Raw genomic sequence first — 22,454 nt, 5'->3', positions numbered from 1 at the left:
TTAGTTATATATATAAGACTAGGGATCTCTTCAAGAAAATCAGAGATACCGAAGGAACATTTCATGCAAAGATGAGCTCGATAAAGGACAGAAATGGTATGGACCTAACAGAAGCAGAAGATATTAAAAAGAGATGGAAGGAATACACAGAACTGTACAAAAAAGATCTTCATGACCCAGATAATCACAATGGTGTGATCACTGACCTAGAGCCAGACATCCTGGAAGGTGAGGTCAAGTGGGCATTAGAAAGCATCACTATGAACAAAGCTAGTGGAGGTGATGGAATTCCAGTTGAGCTATTCCAAATCCTGAAAGATGATGATGTGAAAGTGCTGCACTCAATATGTCAGCAAATTTGGAAAACTCAGCAGTGGCCACAGGACTGGAAAAGGTCAGTTTTCATTCCAATCCCAAAGAAAGGCAATGCCAAAGAATGCTCAAACTACTGCACAATTGCACTCATCTCACATGCTAGTAAAGTAATGCTCAAAATTCTCCAAGGCAGGCTTCAGCCATAGGTGAACTGTGAACTTCCTGATGTTCAAGCTGGTTTTAGAAAAGGCAGAGGAAGCAGAGATCAAATTGCCAACATCTGCTGGATCATGGAAAAAGCAAGAGAGTTCCAGAAAAACATCTATTTCTGCTTTATTGACTATGCCAAAGCCTTTGACTGTGTAGATCACAATAAACTGTGGAAAATTCTGAAAGAGATGGGAATACCAGACCACCTGACCTGCCTCTTGAGAAATTTGTATGCAGGTCAGGAAGCAACAGTTAGAACTGGACATGGAACAACAGACTGGTTCCAAATAGGAAGAGGAGTTCGTCAAGGCTCTATATTGTCACCCTGTTTATTTAACTTATATGCAGAGTACATCATGAGAAACGCTGGACTCGAAGAAACACAAACTGGAATCAAGATTGCTGGGAAAAATATCAATAACCTCAGATATGCAGATGACACCACCCTTATGGCAGAAAGTGAAGAGGAACTCAAAAGCCTCTTGATGAAAGTGAAAGTGGAGAGTGAAAAGTTGGCTTAAAGCTCAACATTCAGAAAACGAAGATCATGGCATCCGGTCCCACCACTTCATGGGAAATAGATGGGGAAACAGTGGAAACAGTGTCAGACTTTATTTTTCTGGGCTCCAAAATCACTGCAGATGGTGACTGCAGCCATGAAATTAAAAGATGCTTACTCTTTGGAAGGAAAGTTATGTCCAACCTGGATAGCATATTCAAGAGCAGAGACATTACTTTGCCAACAAAGGTCCGTCTAGTCAAGGCTATGGTTTTTCCTGTGGTCATGTATGGATGTGAGAGTTGGACTGTGAAGAAGGCTGAGCGCCGAAGAATTGATGCTTTTGAAATGTGGTGTTGGAAAAGAGTCTAGAGAGTCTCTTGGACTGCAAGGAGATCCAACCAGCCCATTCTGAAGGAGATCAGCCCTGGGATTTCTTTGGAAGGAATGATGCTGAAGCTGAAACTCCAGTACTTTGGCCACCTCATGGGAAGAGTTGACTCACTGGAAAGACTCTGATGCTGGGAGGGATTGGGGGCAGGAGGAGAAGGGGATGACAGAGGATGAGATGGCTGGATGGCATCACAGACTCGATGGACGTGAGTCTGAGTGAACTCTGGGAGTTGGTGATGGACAGGGAAGCCTGGCGTGCTGCAATTCATGGGGTCGCAAAGAGTCGGACACAACTGAGGGACTGATCTGATCTGATCTGATATATATAACTTTTAGGTTAGATTCTTTTAGAATCCTTTAGATTCTTTTCCCATATAGGTCATTACAGAGTACAAAGAAGAGTTCTCTGTGCTATATGGTAAGTCTTTATTAGTTCTCTATTTTACATATAATATGCAATATAGTGTATAAGACAACTCCAATTTCCCCATTTATCCATCCCCTCCCCATTTCCTCCCTGGTAACCATAAAATTGGTTTCTGCATCTGTGACTCTATTTCTGTAATTAACTTGGAAACTTGAAATTCAATGTTTTCTTTTTCAAGAAGGCTAACTTTTCTTTGTATATTGGTTGGACCCATGATTCATAAATATAGTTTGTTTCCTAATCATTATAAATGGCCATAGTATTCAACATGTGAGCATTCTTTTGTATACAAAACTAGAGGTATTTTATAAAGAAATTTTAATTCATCAAGTCAGGCTTATCTCTATCACAAACTTACCTTCTTTGAAGCTCAAATTTGTGATCCATAAAAACAGCATAATTGCCATGTTCACCGTGTGGCTGTGAATTAATATAGGTGAAAACAGTTTAAAACATTTTAATAAGATATGCAAATACAAGGTGTTAAGAGATTGTTGTATAAAAATGAAAGACTGGCCTACCAAACTACAGAAATAATAAATTTTAATGTAAATTTTATGTAAATTACCTTTAGATGCCTAGCAGGCAAAGGTATAATCTGTCTGACCCATATAATGCCTTTCTTCATGCTAGCCTAAAATAAACTTAATAAGGCTTATGCAGTTTTTAAAAAAAGTAACTTTGACCTTGCCTTAGCTTATTTACTTGAACTTTAACAGTCACACTACATACCTTTGAAGACAGAGCCAACTGATGCTATTTTGAAATAACCAGGATATAGGTCACATTTTCTAATACATGGCAATATTAGCAGCTCTCATATCAATAGTTGTGCATGCATGCCAGTTATGTCTGATTCTGCTACCCCATGGACTGTGGCGTGCCAGGCTCCTGTATCGTGGGATTTTTCAGTCAAGAATACTGGAGCGGGCTGCCAAATCTACTTGCTAAAGAAGAAAATAGCCTTATGAATCTTGAGCTGATAGAAAAAAAGAAGACATCAAGCAGCAAGTACAGTGAATAAAGTGTTATCTCATTAAAAACAAGAGGAAAAGAAAAAATAGAGAATGGACAACAGTCTTAGTTAGGAGCTAGTTGAGAATGGGTTACTTGTGTATATATGCCTGAGTCCCTTCACTGTTCACCTGAAAATATCTCAACATTGTTAATTGGCTATACCCAAACACAAAATAAGAATTATGATATACCTATATATAGTTGCTGCTGCTGCTGCTGCTAAGTCGCTTCAGTTGTCTGACTCTCTGCGACCCCATAGACCGCAGCCTACCAGGCTCCCCCGTCCCTGGGATTCTCCAGGCAAGAACACTGGAGTGGGTTGCCATTTCCTTCTCCAATGCATGAAAGTGAAAAGTGAAAGTGAAGTTACTCAGTCGTGTCCGACTCTTAGCGACCCCATGGACTGCAGCCCACCAGGCTCCTCCATCCATGGGATTCTCCAGGCAAGAGTACTGGAGTGGGGTGCCATTGCCTTCTCCATATATATAGTTAATATAATATAATTATAGCTTTAATCAAAAACAGTATTTTTAAGATATGTTTTTTTAATGAATTTGAAGATATAGAAGAAATTTTAAATTTAGATTTAGATTTAAAAGTTGGCAAAATTAGAGCTGCTAATGAGTTTTCTTACGGGTTTAATGAGTAATCTTAAAATGTAAATATTGACAAATAAACTTTCAAAGGTGGAAAATGGCTCCCTGCTTCATGGACCAGTCTTGTCTTGGTGAAAGGGCTTGTGTAGCTCAGTGAAGCTATAAGCCGTGCCCTGCAGGGCCACCCAAGATGGACAGATCATAGTGAGGAATTCTGACAAAACATGATTCACTAAAGAAGGAAATGGCAACCCACTCCAGTATTCTTGCCTGGAGAAGCCCATGGATAATATGAAAAGGCAAAGGATATGATGCCAGAAGATGAGCCCCTAGGTCAAAAAGTGTCCAATATGCTACTGGGAGAGAGCTGAGAATAATTACTAATAGCTCCAGAAAGAGCGAAGAGGCTGGGCCAAAGAAGATATGACACTTATGAATGTGTCTGGTGGTGAAAGTAAAGTCCGATGCTATAAACAACAGTATTTCATAGGAAACTGGAGTGTTAGGTTCATGAATCAAGGTAAATTGGACATGGTCAAGCAGGAGATGGCAAGAGTGAACATCAACCTCTTAGGAATCAGTGAGCTAAAATGGACAGGAATGGGAGAATTTGATTCAGATGACCATTCTTAGGAAGCATGACTACAAACAAAACTAATGGTGGTGATGGAATTCCAGCTGAGTATTTAAAATCCTGAAAGATGATGCTGTTAAAGTGCTGCACTCATTATGTCAGCAAATTTGGAAAACTCAGCAGTGGCCAAGTAAAGAATCTACCTGCAATGCAGGAGACCTGGGTTTGATCCCTGGGTTAGGAAGATACCCTGGAGGGGGATATGACAACCTACTCCAGTATTCTTGCCTGGAGAATCCCATGGACAGAGGAGCCTGGCAAGTTTCAGTCCATAGGGTCACAAAGAGTTGGGCATGACTGAAGCAACTTAGCACACACATAGGCATGCCATTCAAGGACAACACACACATACTCATATACACACACTATGGATTTTATTTGAAAGAAACAAACCTCTGTCTTATTTAATTTTCCAGGTGATTCACCAGTGATTTGGATGTTTCTGTTACATACCACTGAACATAATTTTGACTAACAAGGGGCATATGAATAAATTCACTTCACAGTCTTCAATTAATATAGTTGTGATTGTTTGGCATAACATTTCTAGGCAATTTCTTAGGTGTTTGCTGTCAATATTGACTTGTTGGGGGCCAATTCCGTAAGTGTGTTAAAAGGCTGCCATTCATCTCAGGATGGTGATGAAAACCAGGCTCAGAGTCAGTGTGATCAGTGGAGCCCTAATACTGTGTGCTGATGGTATGTCACCATATGAGTGATAGCCTATGGGTTTTGATAACACATCTTGTAATAAGTTTGACCAAGAATGTAACTGATGTCCTGACTCTCTATGTTATTTGTTTCCCCCTTGATCTTTGCAATCACTTCTGCCCATCTTTATGGAACTCTGCAAGGTCTCAGATCAATACCACAAAGAGCAGTCTGGGGTATCACAGTTTTAACTTTTATTCAGGAACTGGGGAGAATGGCCAACTGAGCTATCACAACACCTAGAAAGTACCTTCCCTACTTTTACCATTGCTTTCTCTGGTTAGTTTAATTTATCCACATCCTTCCCTTGTACTATGCTTTACTTACTAAACACAGAAAACAAGAGTTGTGCATGAATTATCTTAAAGCAAAGGGGACTTTGAGGTTAACCAAGACTGTTGCCATTTCTCTTGAATCTACCTTTCCCTTAGATAGGGCAGCATGGTACAGTCTCAAGGAGTCCAGAGTAGCAATCACTATAATAGAACAACTAGAATTAAGGGCAGTTAGGATAACGATATCCAAAAAAATTTTCATGCCCTTTCCAGTCATTATAGTGGCCACCACTAAGTCCCAGTGAAATTTGGATCCTCTTCCTTGTTGGTTTTTTTCAACTGTTAACTGAGATGAAGTTTCTAACTAAAAAAAAAAAAAATTAAAATCTTTGTGTAATTGTTCCTTTAAAAGTTCATCAAACACTCAATTATCTCCTCTGTCTAAAAGTAAAGAGGTGAAGCTCTAGTCTTAAAGGTGTGGTCTTAACATCAATGGTGATGAAGTGGGTTTCTTAATCAATAGCAATAGGAACATGGATTCAGGGGTGCTGGTGTTAAAGAAACCACCTGCCAATGCAAGAGACATAAGAGATGTGGGTACAGTCCCTGGGGGAGGAAGATCCCATGGAGGAGGGCATGGCAATTCACTATGGTGTTCTTGCCTGGATAATCCTATGGACAGAGGAGTCTGGCGGGCTACAGTCCATAGGGTGGAAAAGAGTCAGACATGACTGAAGAGACTTAGCATGCAAATGCCAAGAACAGATGGTTAATGAGTAATCCAGCAACTCACACATAAGAGATTTCTTTTCTTGGCAATACATCACTGTTTCAGTCCCACTGAAATATCCAGGAATTGATAAAAATTCATTATTTTCCTATAAAACTGTCCATCAGCAGCACCTGTCCTTACTAGGCTAGAATACTGTTTTCCCCTATATCTCCCATTCTCCTAGAACTTTCTTCTATGTAGTCTGCATTTACTTACTAGTAGTTATAATGCAAGAAGAGTCTGTATTCTGCAAGCAAAGTCTATGGAAGTCTGGGGATGACCTAAGAGAATTATCAGGAGTATTCCTAACATTCCTTTTAAACCAAAATCTCATTAACTTCAGACATATTCTTTACCCTTAGAAGCCCATTCCCCATCTATCCTAGTGGCTTTAATAAAGAACCGTTCAGCACCCAGAATAAGAAAGGAGGAGATAGCCACAGCCAAAATCTGAGCCACAGTTCAAACTCTCATTTAGACTCACAGGCCATCAGATGTTAAAAATTCTTACAGGCAATTCCAGTACCAGAAGCTTCCACTCTTAATCACCATGTCCACTCATGCTCATGTGAAATCACACTGTCATGACAAATCCTTAGAAATATGCCAAATGATATAGTCCAGGCATAAAGTGTTGATCCAGGCTTAGGACTAACTAAGGAATCCTTGGATCCTGCTGAGGTTCCTTCTATTTAGTTGTACTGCTCAACCAGGGAAGAGGCCGTATATATACTGTACGTATGACCAAGGCTATCCAGTACCTTCCTACCCTTCCCCTGTTCCTTACCGTAGCACACCTCAAGTTTGGAGGTTTTGAGAGTCTCAGTGGAGAGTGAGGAGTCAGCCTGATAAAAGAAGCCCAGACACTTGGGACCGTTGTCTTTTTTCCTGGGGCATAACTGGCATTCTAGAGTACATCTTATTATTGGGTTGGCCAAAATGTTCATTCAGGTTGTAAGACAGTATGGAAAAATCCAAACGAAATTTTTGGCCAACCCAATACAAGAGTAACTAGTACTTGCTGTGTTTAGGAGCATATGTGCTTCATTTCTTGCTTCTCTATCAGAATCACACAGATCAACTGGGTAAGCCTAGCCATGTCTTACCTGAGACTACCTATAATTATATATGAAATTATCTGTATAGCATTACATCTTTATTTTTCTGAAAAGAAATGTCATCCTTGTCATCAGATTCTCAAAGTGGTCTATGATCCAAAATTTAAATAAGAAAACAAACAAACCCCCAAAATAAAACTCTACTATTACAAAAGATGTCATTCAAATCAGGAGATAGGTGATATAATAGCCACAACATTTAATAGAAGAGAATTGAAATAAAATACCAAATTATTTATGTTCAGAAAATATTCTAATGTAATTCTAATTTATGAGAACATAAATTTACTGCAGGGCTTCACAGGTGGCCCAGTGGTAAATAATCTACCTGCCATGCAGGAGATGTGGGTGTGTTCCCTGGGTTTGGAAAGATCCTCTAGAGGAAGGCATGGCAACTCACTCCAGTATTTCTGTCTAGGAAATCCCATGGAGAGGAAATCCCAGAGGAGATTGGCAGGCTGCATGGGTCTCAAAGAGTTGTACACAACTGAGCTACTAAACCACCAGCACCACCACTGAAGTGATCACATTAGTAAATCTGAAAGACAATTAGATTTTACTTATGTATCCAACTCAACTTTCAACAAGTATTTTTGAGAAACTTTCTGTGTGTTTGTTTGTAAATGAAGTATCTGATGTAGATCAGATAATTTTTTATCCTAAAGAATGTGATTTTTAATGTACTCATTATCATAACCAAGTGCTATAGTTTTTGGCTTAAGTTTTGGGCTTCCCTCATAGCTCAGTCGGTAAAAGAATCTGCCTGCAATGCAGGATACCCAGGTTCAGTTCCTGGGTCAGGAAGATTCCCTGGAAAGGGAAATGGCAACCCACTCTGGTCTTCTTGCCTGGAGAATCCCATAGACACAGGAGCCTGGCAGGCTACCATATATGGGGTAGCAAGAGTCAAATAAGATTTTTTGGCTAAAACCAGACTATAGTTTTATAATCATTAATTCCATAATAATAAAATTAATTCCTAAGTTTACTGAGGACCTAGTAGTTGTTTATTAAATAAGTATTTATTGAGTACCTACTGAAGGCCAGTTATGCTTCCTTATCTATGAAATTCAGTGGTAAACAAGGAACTTCTCTGCTCTCCTTGAAAAACAGATAAGGGAGCAGGAGATATCAGAGACATGAAATTTTCAGAGATAAACAAACAAGTGAAAAAGGTAATTTTAAGCTACTCAGAAAACATAGCATGGAAATGTGGGTAAAAAATACTATGGGGGAGAAGTTTTTCTTTAGATTAGGTAATCAGAAAACTGCATCCTACGTCAATATATCTAGACATAAAATGGTAGCTGGTCTAGATTTAAAAGATATTTCCTTTTTTCTTAAGAAATCTACCGTCTGGAGATAGACACACATGAAAATAAAATAGAATAATAAAGTTTGGTAAATGCTATGATTGAAATGTGAGCTGTGGATATATAGAAGAGGAAATGAATTCTGCCAGTGCATGAAGCCCATTTATGTGTTTGTCTACCTATATGTATTAACTTCTTGAAATGATTTTTGAGAATAAATAGTAAGATAAAATGTTAAAATGTGCAATATAATCTTTTAGAATACTGTTGTAATATAATTAGATTATTTGTCATCATTTCAACTTGTTTATAATTAATTCATTCCATAAATTAGCCTCTTGTGAATATACTTACCTAAATTTAGTTGCAGATAGAAGATTTCTACATATCAGAAAGATTAAAAGTCATGAAGAAAATTATAATTATTCAGAAACAGGAAGCAAGATTAGTCTAATGGCATCATATAATTAGATACATTTTGGGTTTGGAGAACATGATAAGTGCTGGGAAAATCAAGAGATAGTGATTTGGTTTCAAATAGCTATTGATGGTCATAACTTGAGGAGCACATAAGCCATTCAAATTCAAGCCATATGTGTAGTTCAAAATTATTTAAAAAGACTTCTTAAACATTAAATAAATATTGAGGAATTATTTCATACTTAGAAGTGATCATGCCACTTTATGCTTACTCTTAAGCATTCAGCATAATGTTGATAGCACAGGCTCTGGGATCAGGCTACCTACCTTGGTTAGAACCCAAATTCTATTATGTACAAGTGCTCTGTGTCTCAGTGTCTTTATCTTTAAATCTTTGTTTTTACAGTAATTTTTAAAGGTTACTGGAGATAAAGAAAAATGAACAAAGCACCATGTGTGGAAACTAATAAACAATAATTATGAGCTAGCTTTGCTATAAATAAGCATAATATTACCTCTTAGGAGAGATACTGAATTCTACAGAATTCAGAAAATGGGGAGATTGCTTTTGATAAAATGGATGAGGAAAGGCTCTTGATGAGGTGGGATCTGAAATATGACTGGAAAATAAATAGCATTTTAACATGTGGAGATGGAGTCTGGAGTTGGGGCAGAAGGCAAGATCAAAGAGACAGAGATGGAAAAGCAAAGTTTTTTAAAAAACAATCAGGTAGACTCATTTTTCTGGAGTAATGTTACCTGGCTTGAAGAAGTACAAATTTTATTTATTCACTCTTGAATTGGTACATTTATTCATTTATAAAATTTATTTGCCAACTCTGTGTGAGCTATGAGAAAACTTAGAATGAGAAACAAAAGTAATTCAGGATTAAAACCTTTATACACAGGTTGCAGATTGTCTTCAGCACCTGAGATGTCATATTATTTACTCTCTAGATGAAGGGGGACTCTCATCTACATGACAGTGAGGTTGAGAATATCAAGCAGTGATAGAACCAGGAAAAGTTGGCTAAGAGATGTTTAATCCGCAGAAAGTACCATCCCAGGTCTTTTTACTTTGTGTCCAAAAAGATTTAAGTATCAGGCACATTCTCATCCTCGTAGCATATGAAACATACTAGAATGGCTACATTAAAGAAATAGATGATTAATTAACTATTTAATAGAATTCAGTATAAAAATCACTATCAGCAACCAAGATGTGTGTTTGCTATACATGTTTATACAAAAGATTTTCTAGAAAGAGTTTATGGGGGTTAAAGCATTTCCTGATAAGAATCTAAAAGTGAATTTACTACAAAAGCTTTCAAAGACATGATTCTAAGGAATACAGGTTATCTAAACATTGGAAGGATTTCCATCACAATATTCAGTTCAGTTCAGTCGCTCAGTCCTGTCCGACTCTTTGCGACCCCATGAATTGCAGCACGCCAGGCCTCCCTGGCCTGGAGTTCACTCAGACTCACGTCCATCGAGTCAGTGATGCCATTCAGCCATCTCATCCTCTGTCGTCCCCTTCTCCTCCTGCCCCCAATCCCTCCCAGCATCAGAGTCTTTTCCAATGAGTCAGCTCTTCGCATGAGGTGGCCAAAGTACTGGAGTTTCAGCTTTAGCATCATTCCTTCTAAAGAAATCCCAGGGCTGATCTCCTTCAGAATGGACTGGTTGGATCTCCTTGCAGTCCAAGGGACTCTCAAGAGTCTTCTCCAACACCACAGTTCAAAAGCATCAATTCTTCAGCACTCAGCCTTCTTCACAGTCCAACTCTTACATCCATACATGACCACAGGAAAAACCATAGCCTTGACTAGACGAACTTTGTTGGCAAAGTAATGTCCCTGCTTTTCAACATGCTATCTAGGTTGGACATAACTTTCCTTCCAAGAAATAAGTGTCTTTTAATTTCATGGCTCAGTCACCTTCTGCAGTGATTTTTGGAGCCCAGAAAAATAAAGTCTGACACTGTTTCCACTGCTTCCCCATCTATTTCCCATGAAGTGATGGGACCAGATGCCATGATCTTCGTTTTCTGAATGTTGAGCTTTAAGCCAACCTTTTCACTCCCCACTTTCACTTTCATCAAGAGGCTTTTGAGTTCCTCTTCACTTTCTGCCATAAGGGTGGTGTCATCTACATATCTGAGGTTATTGATATTTCTCCCAGCAATCTTGATTCCAGCTTGTGTTTCTTCCATTCCAGCGTTTCTCATGATGTACTCTGCATATAAGTTAAATAAGCAGGGTGATAATATACAGCCTTGACCTACTCCTTTTCCTATTTGGAACCAGTCTGTTGTTCCATGTCCAGTTCTAACTGTTGCTTCCCGACCTTCATACAGATTTCTCAAGAGGCAGGTCAGGTGGTCTGGTATTCCCATCTCTTTCAGAATTTCCCACAGTATATTGTGATCCACACAGTTAAAGGCTTTGGCATAGTCAATAAAGCAGAAATAGATGTTTTCTGGAACTCTCTTGCTTTTTCCATGATCCAGCAGATGTTAAAATGTCAACAAAGCATTATATGGTATGCTCTAGGCACTACTAATAAAAATCAATGCCTTTCTTATTCCAGAAGAAACCACAGCTATTTTCAAATGTTCAGGAGCATAGAAGAATAGTTGCACATTATTTTATAAGGATTTGTTTTGGAATATTGTAAAAGAACAGATGAGTGACAGAGAAATAAAAATCCAGTTTTTATGTGCACCAAAATAAAATGGCTGGAAATACTTTCACAAACTATGGATATTTAAACATGATTGTTTCCAAATAAGATGTCTTCAAGAGATTTCTTTAAAGCACTGTGTTTACATTAAGAATCACTTATAAGGCCTCCAATTCATCCCCAGAGAGCTAATGCACTAAAAGGACAACTGAAGCCGATTTAGTTCCACAGGGACATAAAAAGTACTTCTCTAAAAAAGGTGGGTATTTCTAATAAAAAATAAAGGATTTGCTAAGGGGAAAGATTAGTGAGACAATAAAAATAAGAGGCGACAAGGTACAAATATAAAATGGCAAAAACAGATAGAAATGTCAACATATTAAAAAATACTCTCCCTCAAGCAACAATGTAGTTTCAGATATATTCAAGGAAGCACCACATATACTCATTTTTTCCTTATAAATGCCAGTGAAGCAGGGAGAGTGGTTTAGGAAGTCATAGATTTGACAGGTATCTGGCAGCCATGTATAAAAACACACTGGGTTTTGATAGGAAAAATTGTTTGGGCTTTTGATTCACAGTTTATGGGAATATGAAAATTTTAGCTTGGTTAACAATAGGGGAAAAAATGAGATAACATTTTGTCCTACACTCAGCTCTTGCAAGAATCCAGCTCTTACCAAGGAAATAAAAATCAGTATATATATATATATATATATATATATATATATGTATATGTGTGTGTGTGTGTATATATATATGTATATATGTATATGTATGTATATGTGGGCTTCTCAGATAGCTCAGCTGGTAAAGAATCCATCTGCAATGCAGGAGACCCTGGTTTGATTCTTTGGCCAGGGAGATCCCTTGGAGAAGAGATAGGCTACCCACTTCAGTATTTTTGGGCTTCCCTGGTGGCTCAGATGGTAAAGAAAGAATCTGTCTGCAATGTGGTAGACCTGGGTTTGATCCCTGGGTTGGAAGATCCCCTGGAGGAGGGCATGGCAACCCACTCCAGTATTTTTACCTGGAGAATCCCCATGGACAGAGAAGCCTGGTGGGCTACAGTCCATAGGGTCGCAAAGAGTCGGACACACTGAGTGATTAAGTACAGGACAGACACATGCACATAAAAAGCAGGAAATCTCCAAACACAGACATTTAAAGTATTTAAGCACAGAGGGCCTATATTTCTTATTAATTGTGGCCTTACAAAATTTACCTTAAAACAAATTTATACAAAGCAGTATAAAACTATATTTAAATATTTAAATTACCAGAGACTCAATTTTTCAAAATGAGAAAAGTAGGCATAAATTTTCTATCAAGATGCTCTGTAGTGAGGCATTTGAAATAATGGTTAACATCTTGTCCACGAGAACTCAAGTACTAAGGGGATCATACATCAGTTTACATAATATAGTGCTGACAGTGAGACGCTCGCGCACCATACTAGTGGTCCAGTTAGGTAGGTGAGGTAATGTTTGACTACAAATGTAATGCCCTGATTCACTAACCAATTTACAGATTACTATTTTTTTAAATAGGAGCACATTTTTCAATAAACATAAAGTTGTTAAAGAAAAACACTATTCTGCTGTGCAGCTTTTTGACATGATACTGACCAAGTTTGTGGCATGCTATGTCTTTTATTTCTTCTTTGTCTATTTTTAATAAGGGGGGTTTTATATCTTGCCTCAAAAATGGCACAAAATTGCTTTTTACCACTCCATTCATTTCAGGTCTTTCTTTAAAACTGACAAAGTCAGTGGGTGTGCATATGAATTACAGCTCAATATTGAAAAAACATCTCATGGTGAGGTTGTTTTTCTTAAAGCCCTCAACAAAATGAAATGTGAGGCAGCATATGGAAAGCCAATCTTAAACCACTTGGTGACTCTAGCTATAAATTCTGGGATCTCTGAAATTAGATGATGCAAATTCTATTATTCTTTCATCACCAGTTGAGAACTTTAATAATAAACCAAAACCTATAAAACTTTCTAATATGGCATCACTGAGTGTTAACAAGACAAAGGGACTCATGTGTCTATCCATCTTTCTTTTGCTCTTGGTCATATTCTTCTTGAATTCTTGTGTCATTTCTTCATCAGATATTAAACACTTGTCCATGTAACTGGGCTTCCCAGGTGGCTCAGCAGTAAAGAATCCACCTAGAATGCAAGAGCCACCGGAGGTGCAGGTTTGATCCCTGGGCCAGAAAGATTCTTTGGAGGAAGACATGGCAACCCACTCCAGTATTCTTCCCTGGAGAATTCCATGGACAGAGGAGCCTGGTGAGTTCCAGTCCATGGAGTCACAGAGTTGAACACAACTGAAGTGACGTAGCATGCACGTTCACGTAATCTCAGCATGTTTTAGTATGAAGTGTGACTTAAGGTCCCTTCTTCATGAGGCCCCATAATTTTATGATAGACTTTATAAATAAGCCCCAACATAGAGCAAGTGTACACATTTAAATTCATATTTTCTGAGTCATTCTTTACATGTAAGGTTGAATATACAACTTGCTTAAAGCAAATGGTGCCTGAATATTTTTTTCTAGTAGTATGCCAAATTTGCCTCTACTTAGGAAAATATAGGTAATGACATTACTTGGGAGACATGATTTTCATTTTTAAATAGGAATATAAACTATTTTATAAAAGGAGTATAAATATGATGTTCATGACTAGGTTATTATTTATTAAGAGCTAACCATGCAGCATTTTGTATAGCTCTTACTGTCTCTTATGTTTCTAAATCCAGCATTGTTAAGCTTGACCTGTGAGGCAGTGTGATTAGTAAAACACTTCTAGTATTTAGGAGCAGTAAACCTGGGTTGAAGTCATGATAAGCAACTTATTAATTGTGTGCTTATGGGCACTTTGAGCTTCTCTGAGGCTCTTCTTCTTATCTGTAAAATGAGGATAATAAAGTCTATTTTATAAGAGCCATTGCTAAAAAGCAAGATGCAATGAAAGCATGCTTTATAATTTATTATACATTACATCAATAGTAGCTTGAATAATTTATTTTATTAATGAGCATAATGAAACTGAATTGGAAAGACAGAGTGGGGAGCTGTGGTTCATTCATTCAACTTGTGTCTAAAAAAAATATCTTTTGATTCTTCTCTTTCATTACCCACATATATTTCATTATCAGATCCTACTGGTTGTAGGTACAAGATGCATCTTAATTTTGTTCTTACCTTTTTATCTTTACAGCCTGCCACTCTTCACTTCCCACCTCATTCCAAACCAAAATCTTCTTTTCAACGGACTACTGCAAAATCTTTTAAATAATCTCTCCGTCTTCATTCTTAGTCCTTCTAAAAATCTATCATTTCTTTAGAAACCAAAGTTATTTCTTTGAAATATAAGTCAGAATAGTGCATAGTGCATTTCTTCCTGAAAACCATTCAGTGATTTCTTTCTGTTCTTAGAATAAGACCTAGCCTATAATGCTAGCTCCTACTTTCCCATCTAATGTTAGTTCCTGTGCTCTTTCCCTCCTTCAATTTATCTCCCTCACTGTATACATTGTATGTATATACAACGTGTGTACAGTGTATGTGTGTTGGGAAACCTTCTCCTGACTTTTCAAGTGAATGATTTTAGTGATTTTCTGTGTATAGGAAGAAGCAAGAGTCTGGGCTCACTGAAATTAATCCTTTGATATACATCTTAACTATCCAGGAACAGTATCCTGTTTTTTTCCTCTCCATGCTGAATTCCCTACAGGGTACTTACAGTCAGGAGTGGCTGCAGTGGCTAATGGCTTGATGGCTTGATGGTGGGCAACATTCACAGTGTGCTGGCATGGCAGGTAACATTCTTTTTTTATTGAAATAGCAGGCAACAATATTTTGTCAACAGAGTGGACTGGCTTAATTGATTACTAACAAGGAAAATGCTGCACAAATGATGGGATACCACTTCTGTAATTAGGATCCAAAAAGATTTGGCTTCTATCATGAGGCTTTCTGGCACAAAGATACACACACACTCCCTCTCATCACCAGCCTCCATATTGTGAGGTCACTCAGAGAACCCATGGAGATGCCTGTGTGATAAGAAGTTGAGGCCTCCCCTGAACCACGTGCACAGGTTTGGAAGACAATTATTTCTGTCTCAGAATAGCCAGAAGTCAGTTACCTGAAGACTTGCCCAACCGGTTGATGAAAATTGCATGAGAGAACTTAGCCAGAGGTGGTAACCAGCTAAGTTGTACCTAGATTCCTAACTAACATGTAAAAAAAACTATGAGATGATAAGAATTTATTATTTGAAATCTACAAGTCTGGGGGGTTAACTTTGTACACAGCAGTGGATAACTATTAGAGCTGAACAGAAGTGAAAACTAAGACTCAAGAGTATATCATTATTTTCTTTGCCATTACAAAAATATTGCTTTTGGACATTAGCTTTTAGAAAAAGGTCAAAATAAATCTGGATTTCCTTTTAAAGACAATCTTGTGTTTGCTTCCCAGAAGAGTATTCAAATTTCCATAAACCTTAAGGTCACATGAAGTTTCACATGTGTTTTAAATAACAAAATTACTTGGAAAACTACATTGCCTTTTTACATCTTCCAGTCACCTGGGATAATGGAAGAGAAATTGTTTGCCAGTCCAGCTCCCTCAAAGAAATGCTCCATTGCTAATCAGTGTTCTCACTCTGGAGTTAGAGAGACTGTTAGCAAAGGGTTCTGTTTTACGATGCTACGGGGCAACCATTATTCACCCCTGGTTTAACACCGCGTAGAGGTGGCCATAAGAAATCTAATGAGGAAACCACCAAGGCTAGAGTAGTAATTTCAGGGGAAACCATGCATGGTCATTTGAACCGGGCTGACTAATAATTGACAGTTCACGTGACAGACTGTTGTCCAGGTGCTTTTCTCTCATCCTTTGTGCATGTATGCCCATGTGATTCCTTCTGTTTTAGCAAGCCATAGCGCATATTACAACCAGAGCCCTCTCTTTGTGTCAGGCCCTCCTGCAACTATTCCAGCAATACCTTTTTTTACTAAACAACTCTCAACTGAAGAAAAAAAAGGAAAAAGAAAAAGCACAACTGAGTTATGCTTTATTCGGTGGACAAAACTGAGATCTTAAGCCTGGGACTCAGCATCTCTGTTAACTCTGAGAAACTGCTCTGAAGCCACAAGGGAGGAAGCCAGGGTATATACGGGTTTTTGCAACAAAGACTGGGTAGTCAGGACATCAAAAGATTACTTATTGCTTCAAGAACACCAGATATGTCAAGCTAAGGAATTTAGTGCTTTTCTATGTATGGGAAGCCGCAAGGACAGGGCTCCCTGAAATCATTCCCTTGATGGGCACCTCAGCTATCTGGGAAGCTGTCTGGGGCCAGTGTCCTGTGTTTTCTCATCCTGCATTTCCTCAGGGTGCCCTGTTGGATGGTAGCTGGATTGTCTGATGATTTGATGGCAGGCATTCCATTTCCATCCTGAGTTCCCTCAGGGCTCACCGTTGGGGGTGGCTGTAGCAGCTAATGGCTACAACATCCTTTGTTTACTGATACGGCATTTGGCATTTCTAGTTCACACAACTTTCTCTACTATAGGCTCAGGAAGCTTTGCTACTCTTAGGCTGGTTTCTTTTTTTAATTGTTTTTCTACCAAATAGCCTAACTTAGAAAACATGGGTATATTGAAGGTCTTTTTCCCTTCTAAAGTTGCTTGTCTCTCTTTTCTCCTTTAATTGAAATGACTATTCAGACAGTAAAGAATTTGCCTGTAATGCAGGCAACCTTCATTCGATCCCTGGGTTGGGAAGATCCCCTGGAGAAGGGAACGGCTACCCACTCCAGTATATAGGCCTGGAGAATTCTATGGACTGTAACATCCATGGGGTCACAAAGAGTAGGACACGACTGAGTGACTTTCACTTTACTTCAGAGTCTTTTACATGTTTTGTAAGAGTTGTGATGTATCAGTTCAGTTCAGTCACTCAGTAGTGTCCAGCTCTTTGCAACCCCATGAACTGCAACACACCAGGCCTCCCTGTCCATCACCTAAATCTCAGAGTTCACCCAAACTCATGTCCATTGAGTCAGTGATGCCATCCAACCATCGGATCCTCTGTTGTCCCCTTCTCCTCTTGCCCTCAATCTTTCCCAGCATCAGGGTCTTTTCAAATGAGTCAGCCCTTCGCATCAGGTGGCCAAAGTATTGGAGTTTCAGCTTCAACATCAATCCTTCCAATGAAATCCAGGACTGATCTCCTTTAGGATGGACTGGTTGGATCTCCTTGCAGTCCAAGGGACTCTCAAGAGTCTTCTCCAACACTACAGTTCAAAAGCAACAATTCTTTGGTGCTCATCTTTCTTTATAGTCCAACTCTCACATCCATACATCACTACTAGAAAAACCATAGTCTTGACTAGATGGACCTTTGTCGGCAAACTAATGTCTCTGCTTTTTAATATGCTGTTGAGGTGGGTCATAACTTTCCTTCCAAGGAGTAAGTGTCTTTTCATTTCATGGCTGCAATCACCATCTGCGGTGGTTTTGGAGCCCAAAAATATAAAGTCAGCCACTGTTTCCCCATTTATTTGCCATGAAGTGTTGGGACCGGATGCCATGATCTTAGTTTTCTGAATGTTGAGCTTTAAGCCAACTTTTTCCTCTCCTTTTCCACTTTTTTCATCACTTTCTGCCATAAGGGTGGTGTCGTCTGCATAATTGAGGTTATTGATAGTTCTCCTGGCAATCTTGATTCCAGCTTGTGCTTCATCCAGCCCAGCATTTCTCATGATGTACTCTGCATATAAGTTAAATAAGCAGGGTGACAATATACAGCCTTGACGTACTCCTTTTTCTGTTTGGAACCAGTCTGTTGTTCCATGTCCAGTTCTAACTGTTGCTTCCTGACCTGCATATAGGTTTCTCAAGAAGCAGGTCTGGTGGTCTGTTATTCCTATCTCTTTCAGAATTTTCCACAATTTATTGTGGTCCACACAGTCAAAGGCTTTGGCATAGTCAATAAAACAGAAATAGATGTTTTTCTGGAACTCTCTTGCTTTTTCAATGATCTAGCAGTTGTTGACAATTTGATCTCTAGTTCTTCTGCCTTTTCTGAAACCAGCTTGGACATCTGGAAGTTCATGGTTCACGTATTGCTGAAGTCTGGCTTGGAGAATTTTGAGCATTACTTTGTTAGTGTGTGAGATGACTGCAATTGTGCAGTAGTTTGAGCATTCTTTGGCATTGCCTCTCTTAGGGATTGGAATGAAAACTGACCTTTTCCAGTCCTGTGGCCACTGCTGAGTTTTCCAAATTTGCTGGCATATTGAGTGTAGCACTTTCACAGCATCATCTTTCAGGATTTGAAATAGCTCCACTGGAATTCCATCACCTCCACTAGCTTTGATCATAGTGATACTTCGTAAGGCCCACTTGACTTCACATTCCAGGATGTATGGCTCTAGGTGAGTGATCACACCATTGTGATTATCTTGGTAGTGAAGATCTTTTTTGTACAGTTCTTCTGTGTATGTGATATATACATACAACTAAATTCTTCTCTTTTATGAAAGGTAATCTCAGGCTTGCTGACAAGATTGGAGTAATGTTACTATAAGCACATAAAATTTGCACTGTATAATTTATGACGTCTGTCCTCTTAAAAAATCTTTATACTTGAACTTCAAAGGTAATCTAAATATAGATTACTTAAACATAAATATTGCCTGTTTTGACCTGCCTTTTAAAACATTTTTGTGTTCACAGAAAGGAAAACTATCACATTTATAAAATAAAATAATTTTTGCACCTTTGCAATCTAATAAAAATGGCAATATTCCTCATTACTTTCATATATCCTTTAAAAGACATATTTACAGATGTTATAAATGTATCCTATTTTATCAAGATAAGGAGGATATTCCTATTTCAGGTGAGTCATTGGCATAATACAGCTGTCTGAATATAAGTGCTTAATCACCAAGTGAAAATTAGCTTTACAATCTTTAAAACTGTGATTCATCATCTTGGTTGAAAAATCTATACCTGAGGTAACTATTATTTACTGTTTTCCTCCTTAATTGAGTATTCCAGTTGAATGCTAACATAGATTAAAAAAAAATAAGCAGTATTTTTCTGCAGAGAATTGAATCACAAATCACATACCAATTTAGACAATCGAATCAAAATTCTCAAATATCTAAAAGCAAAATTATTCCAATTCTTTAGGATTTTAAGTACATCTGATGCAGAAGTTCACATTTAAGCTTTAGGCTCTGTTGTCCCCTGGCAAACACTCTCAGGCAGTTCATTCAGCTGATAGGTCTCTAAGAGACCAATCAAAGCTATTCAGCTCAAATGGTATAAAAGAATTCAATCCATGTGCCTTACTGAGTTATAGCCTAGCTTAATCAAAAGGGCTGCAAATTGAGCCTAGTAGCATTTCATGTGGGATATAATTGTTCAAGAAATAGACTCAAGGGTAGAGATTAAAGATGCACTGATAGAACACTCTAATTTCTTTAGTCTCCCATTTAAATAAATAGTTCTCATTGTAGCCTATTTCTATCAATGACTGTAAACTTGTAAGTATTCCCACATTGCTCTTAAGAGTAGTACTAAATTTAGAATATTGTATATAAAGAATTTGTGCCCAAATTTCAGTAGCCTTCTGACTATAGAGATAAACATTTTCATTACCAAGCAGTCTCAGGGTTTCTACCTTTCAAAAAATAAAGTCTGAATAAAGTCTGTTCTCTTTAACTTTGCATTCTAAAAAATTTCAATATGTTACTGAACAATGTTTTCAGGCTCCACAGCCCTGTACAGACGATTGCTGACCTCCTTCAGAACTGCCACTACTAAATTCCCCAGATCTCCCAAATCAACTGCCTATTCTTCTATGGATGTGCATTCCCTCCAAGCCATAGTCAGATTCCTCTCTCAACTTAGCTAGATCACACTACCTTCGGCCTGGTCATACATATAATCACAAAAGACGAGGAATGTATGGTAATACATTGTACATGGTACACTTGTACATGAAACAATTGTACACAGTAAAAACTAGTCTTAAAAGCAGTTCTTCCAAGTTTCCAAGCTTAATTTGAAGCCTCATTCTTCAGTTCAATTTAGTCACTCAGTCATGTCTGACTCTTAGCGACCCCATGAATTGCAGCATGCCAGGCCTCTCTGTCCATAACCGATGCCTGGATTTCACCCAAACTCATGACCATCAAGGTGGTGATGCCATCCAGCCATCTCATCCTCTGTCGTCCCCTTCTCTTCCTGCCCCCAATCCCTCCCAGCCTCACAGTCTTTTCCAATGAGTCCACTCTTCACATGAGGTGGCCGAAGTACTGAAGTTTCAGCTTCCACATCAGTCCTTCCAAAGAACACCCAGGACTGACCTCCTTTAGAATGGACTGGTTGGATCTCCTTGCAGTCCAAGGGACTCTCAAGACTCTTCTCCAACACCACAGTTCAAAAGCATCAATTCTTTGGCGCTCAGCTTTCTTCACAGTCCAATGCTCACATCCATACATGACCACTGGAAAAACCATAGCCTTGACTAGACAGACCTTTGTTGGCAAAGTAATATCTCTTCTTTTGAATATGCTGTCTAGGTTGGTCATAACTTTCCTTCCAAGGAGTGTCTTTTAATTTCATGGCTGCAGTCACCATCTGCAGTGATTTTGGAGCCCCCCAAAAAATAAAGTCTGACACTGTTTCCACTGTTTCCCCATCTATTTCCCATGAAGTGGTGGGACCAGATGCCATGATCTTCGTTTTCTGAATGTTGAGCTTTAGGCCAACTTTTTCACTCTCCTCTTCCATTTTCATCAAGAGGCTTTTGAGTTCATCTTCGTTTTCTGCCATAAGGGTGGTGTCATCTGCATATCTGAGGTTCTTGATATTTCTCCCAGCAATCTTGATTCCAGAAGAAGCTTGTGCTTCTTCCAGCCCAGAGTCTCTCATAATGTACTCTGCATATAAGTTAAATAAGCAGGGTGACAATATACAGCCTTGACGTACTCCTTTTCCTATTTGGAACCAGTCTGTTGTTCTATGTCCAGTTCTAACTGTTGCTTCCTGATCTGCATATAGGTTTCTCAAGAGGGAATACCAGGTGTTCTGGTATTCCCATCTCTTTCAGAATTTTCCACAGTTTATTGTGATCCACACAGTCAAAGTCTTTGAGATGGCAAGAGTGAAATTTGGCATTCTAGGAATCAGCGAACTAAAATGAACTGGAATGGGTGAATTTAACTCAGATGACCATTATATATACTACTATGGGCAGGAATCCCTTGGAAGAAATGGAGTAGCCATCATGGTCAACAAAAGAGTCTGAAACCTCTTTCTTAAATCCTGCTAATTTCCAAGTAGGATAAATAAGTTCCCCTATACTTATTATAAGACTTAGCAGTTTAGGAGGAAGAACGTGGTGGCTCAAACACGGGCTTGTTTCCATAATAGAGAACTGGAATGGTTTGAGATGTATTTGGAGTAAGATAACCGGACTCAATGATTGATTGGGTGTGGAGGTGATGGAGAAGATCAAGTTAGCATAGGATTGTAAGAGAATAGATGTGGGGAATAGAGAAGGAAGAAAAACACTTTTCATGGTTTTGAAAATTGGAAAACCCTTTCTCATCCACAGTTAGTGAAAGGCACTGACCTTCCAGTTTTCACCTAACACTCATGGGCTCATAAAGTGCTGAAAGGAAGGATAACATTCATTAGCCACCTCCTCATGGTAGTACTATTCCTCTAAAAGTCCAAATGGTTACATCATAATAATACTTGTTTACTTGGACAGGTTATAATTTGCTTTCTTAGATTAATAATTTTGCCTAACATAGAGAGTCAGATCAGATCAGATCAGTCTCTCAGTCGTGTCTGACTCTTTGCAACCCCATGAATCGCAGCACGCCAGGCCTCCCTGTCCATCACCAACTCCAGGAGTTCACTCAGACTCACATCCATTGAGTCAGTGATGCCATCCAGCCATCTCATCCTCTGTTGTCCCCTTCTCCTCTTGTCCCCAATCCATCCCAGCATCAGAGTCT

General features: G+C 38.7%; 1 long non-coding RNA gene across 1 annotated transcript in view; it reads right to left on the bottom strand.

Annotated features, from left to right (window-relative positions):
- Positions 1-15,390, bottom strand: part of LOC133258091 (uncharacterized) — a 72,797-nt gene extending 57,407 nt beyond the window's left edge. The window contains exons 1-2 of the long non-coding RNA XR_009739814.1: positions 15,144-15,390; positions 2,203-2,264 (exon numbers count right to left, since the gene is read on the bottom strand). This is a non-coding gene — a long non-coding RNA (uncharacterized LOC133258091). The remainder of the gene's footprint in view (positions 1-2,202; positions 2,265-15,143) is intronic.
- Between the last annotated feature and the right edge of the window lie 7,064 nt (positions 15,391-22,454).

This window comes from Bos javanicus, chromosome 12, assembly GCF_032452875.1.
Source record: "Bos javanicus breed banteng chromosome 12, ARS-OSU_banteng_1.0, whole genome shotgun sequence".
NCBI classification, from domain to species: Eukaryota; Metazoa; Chordata; class Mammalia; order Artiodactyla; family Bovidae; genus Bos; species Bos javanicus.
Note: the sequence above shows the minus strand (reverse complement) of the source record. Positions and strands in the feature narration are given on the sequence as shown.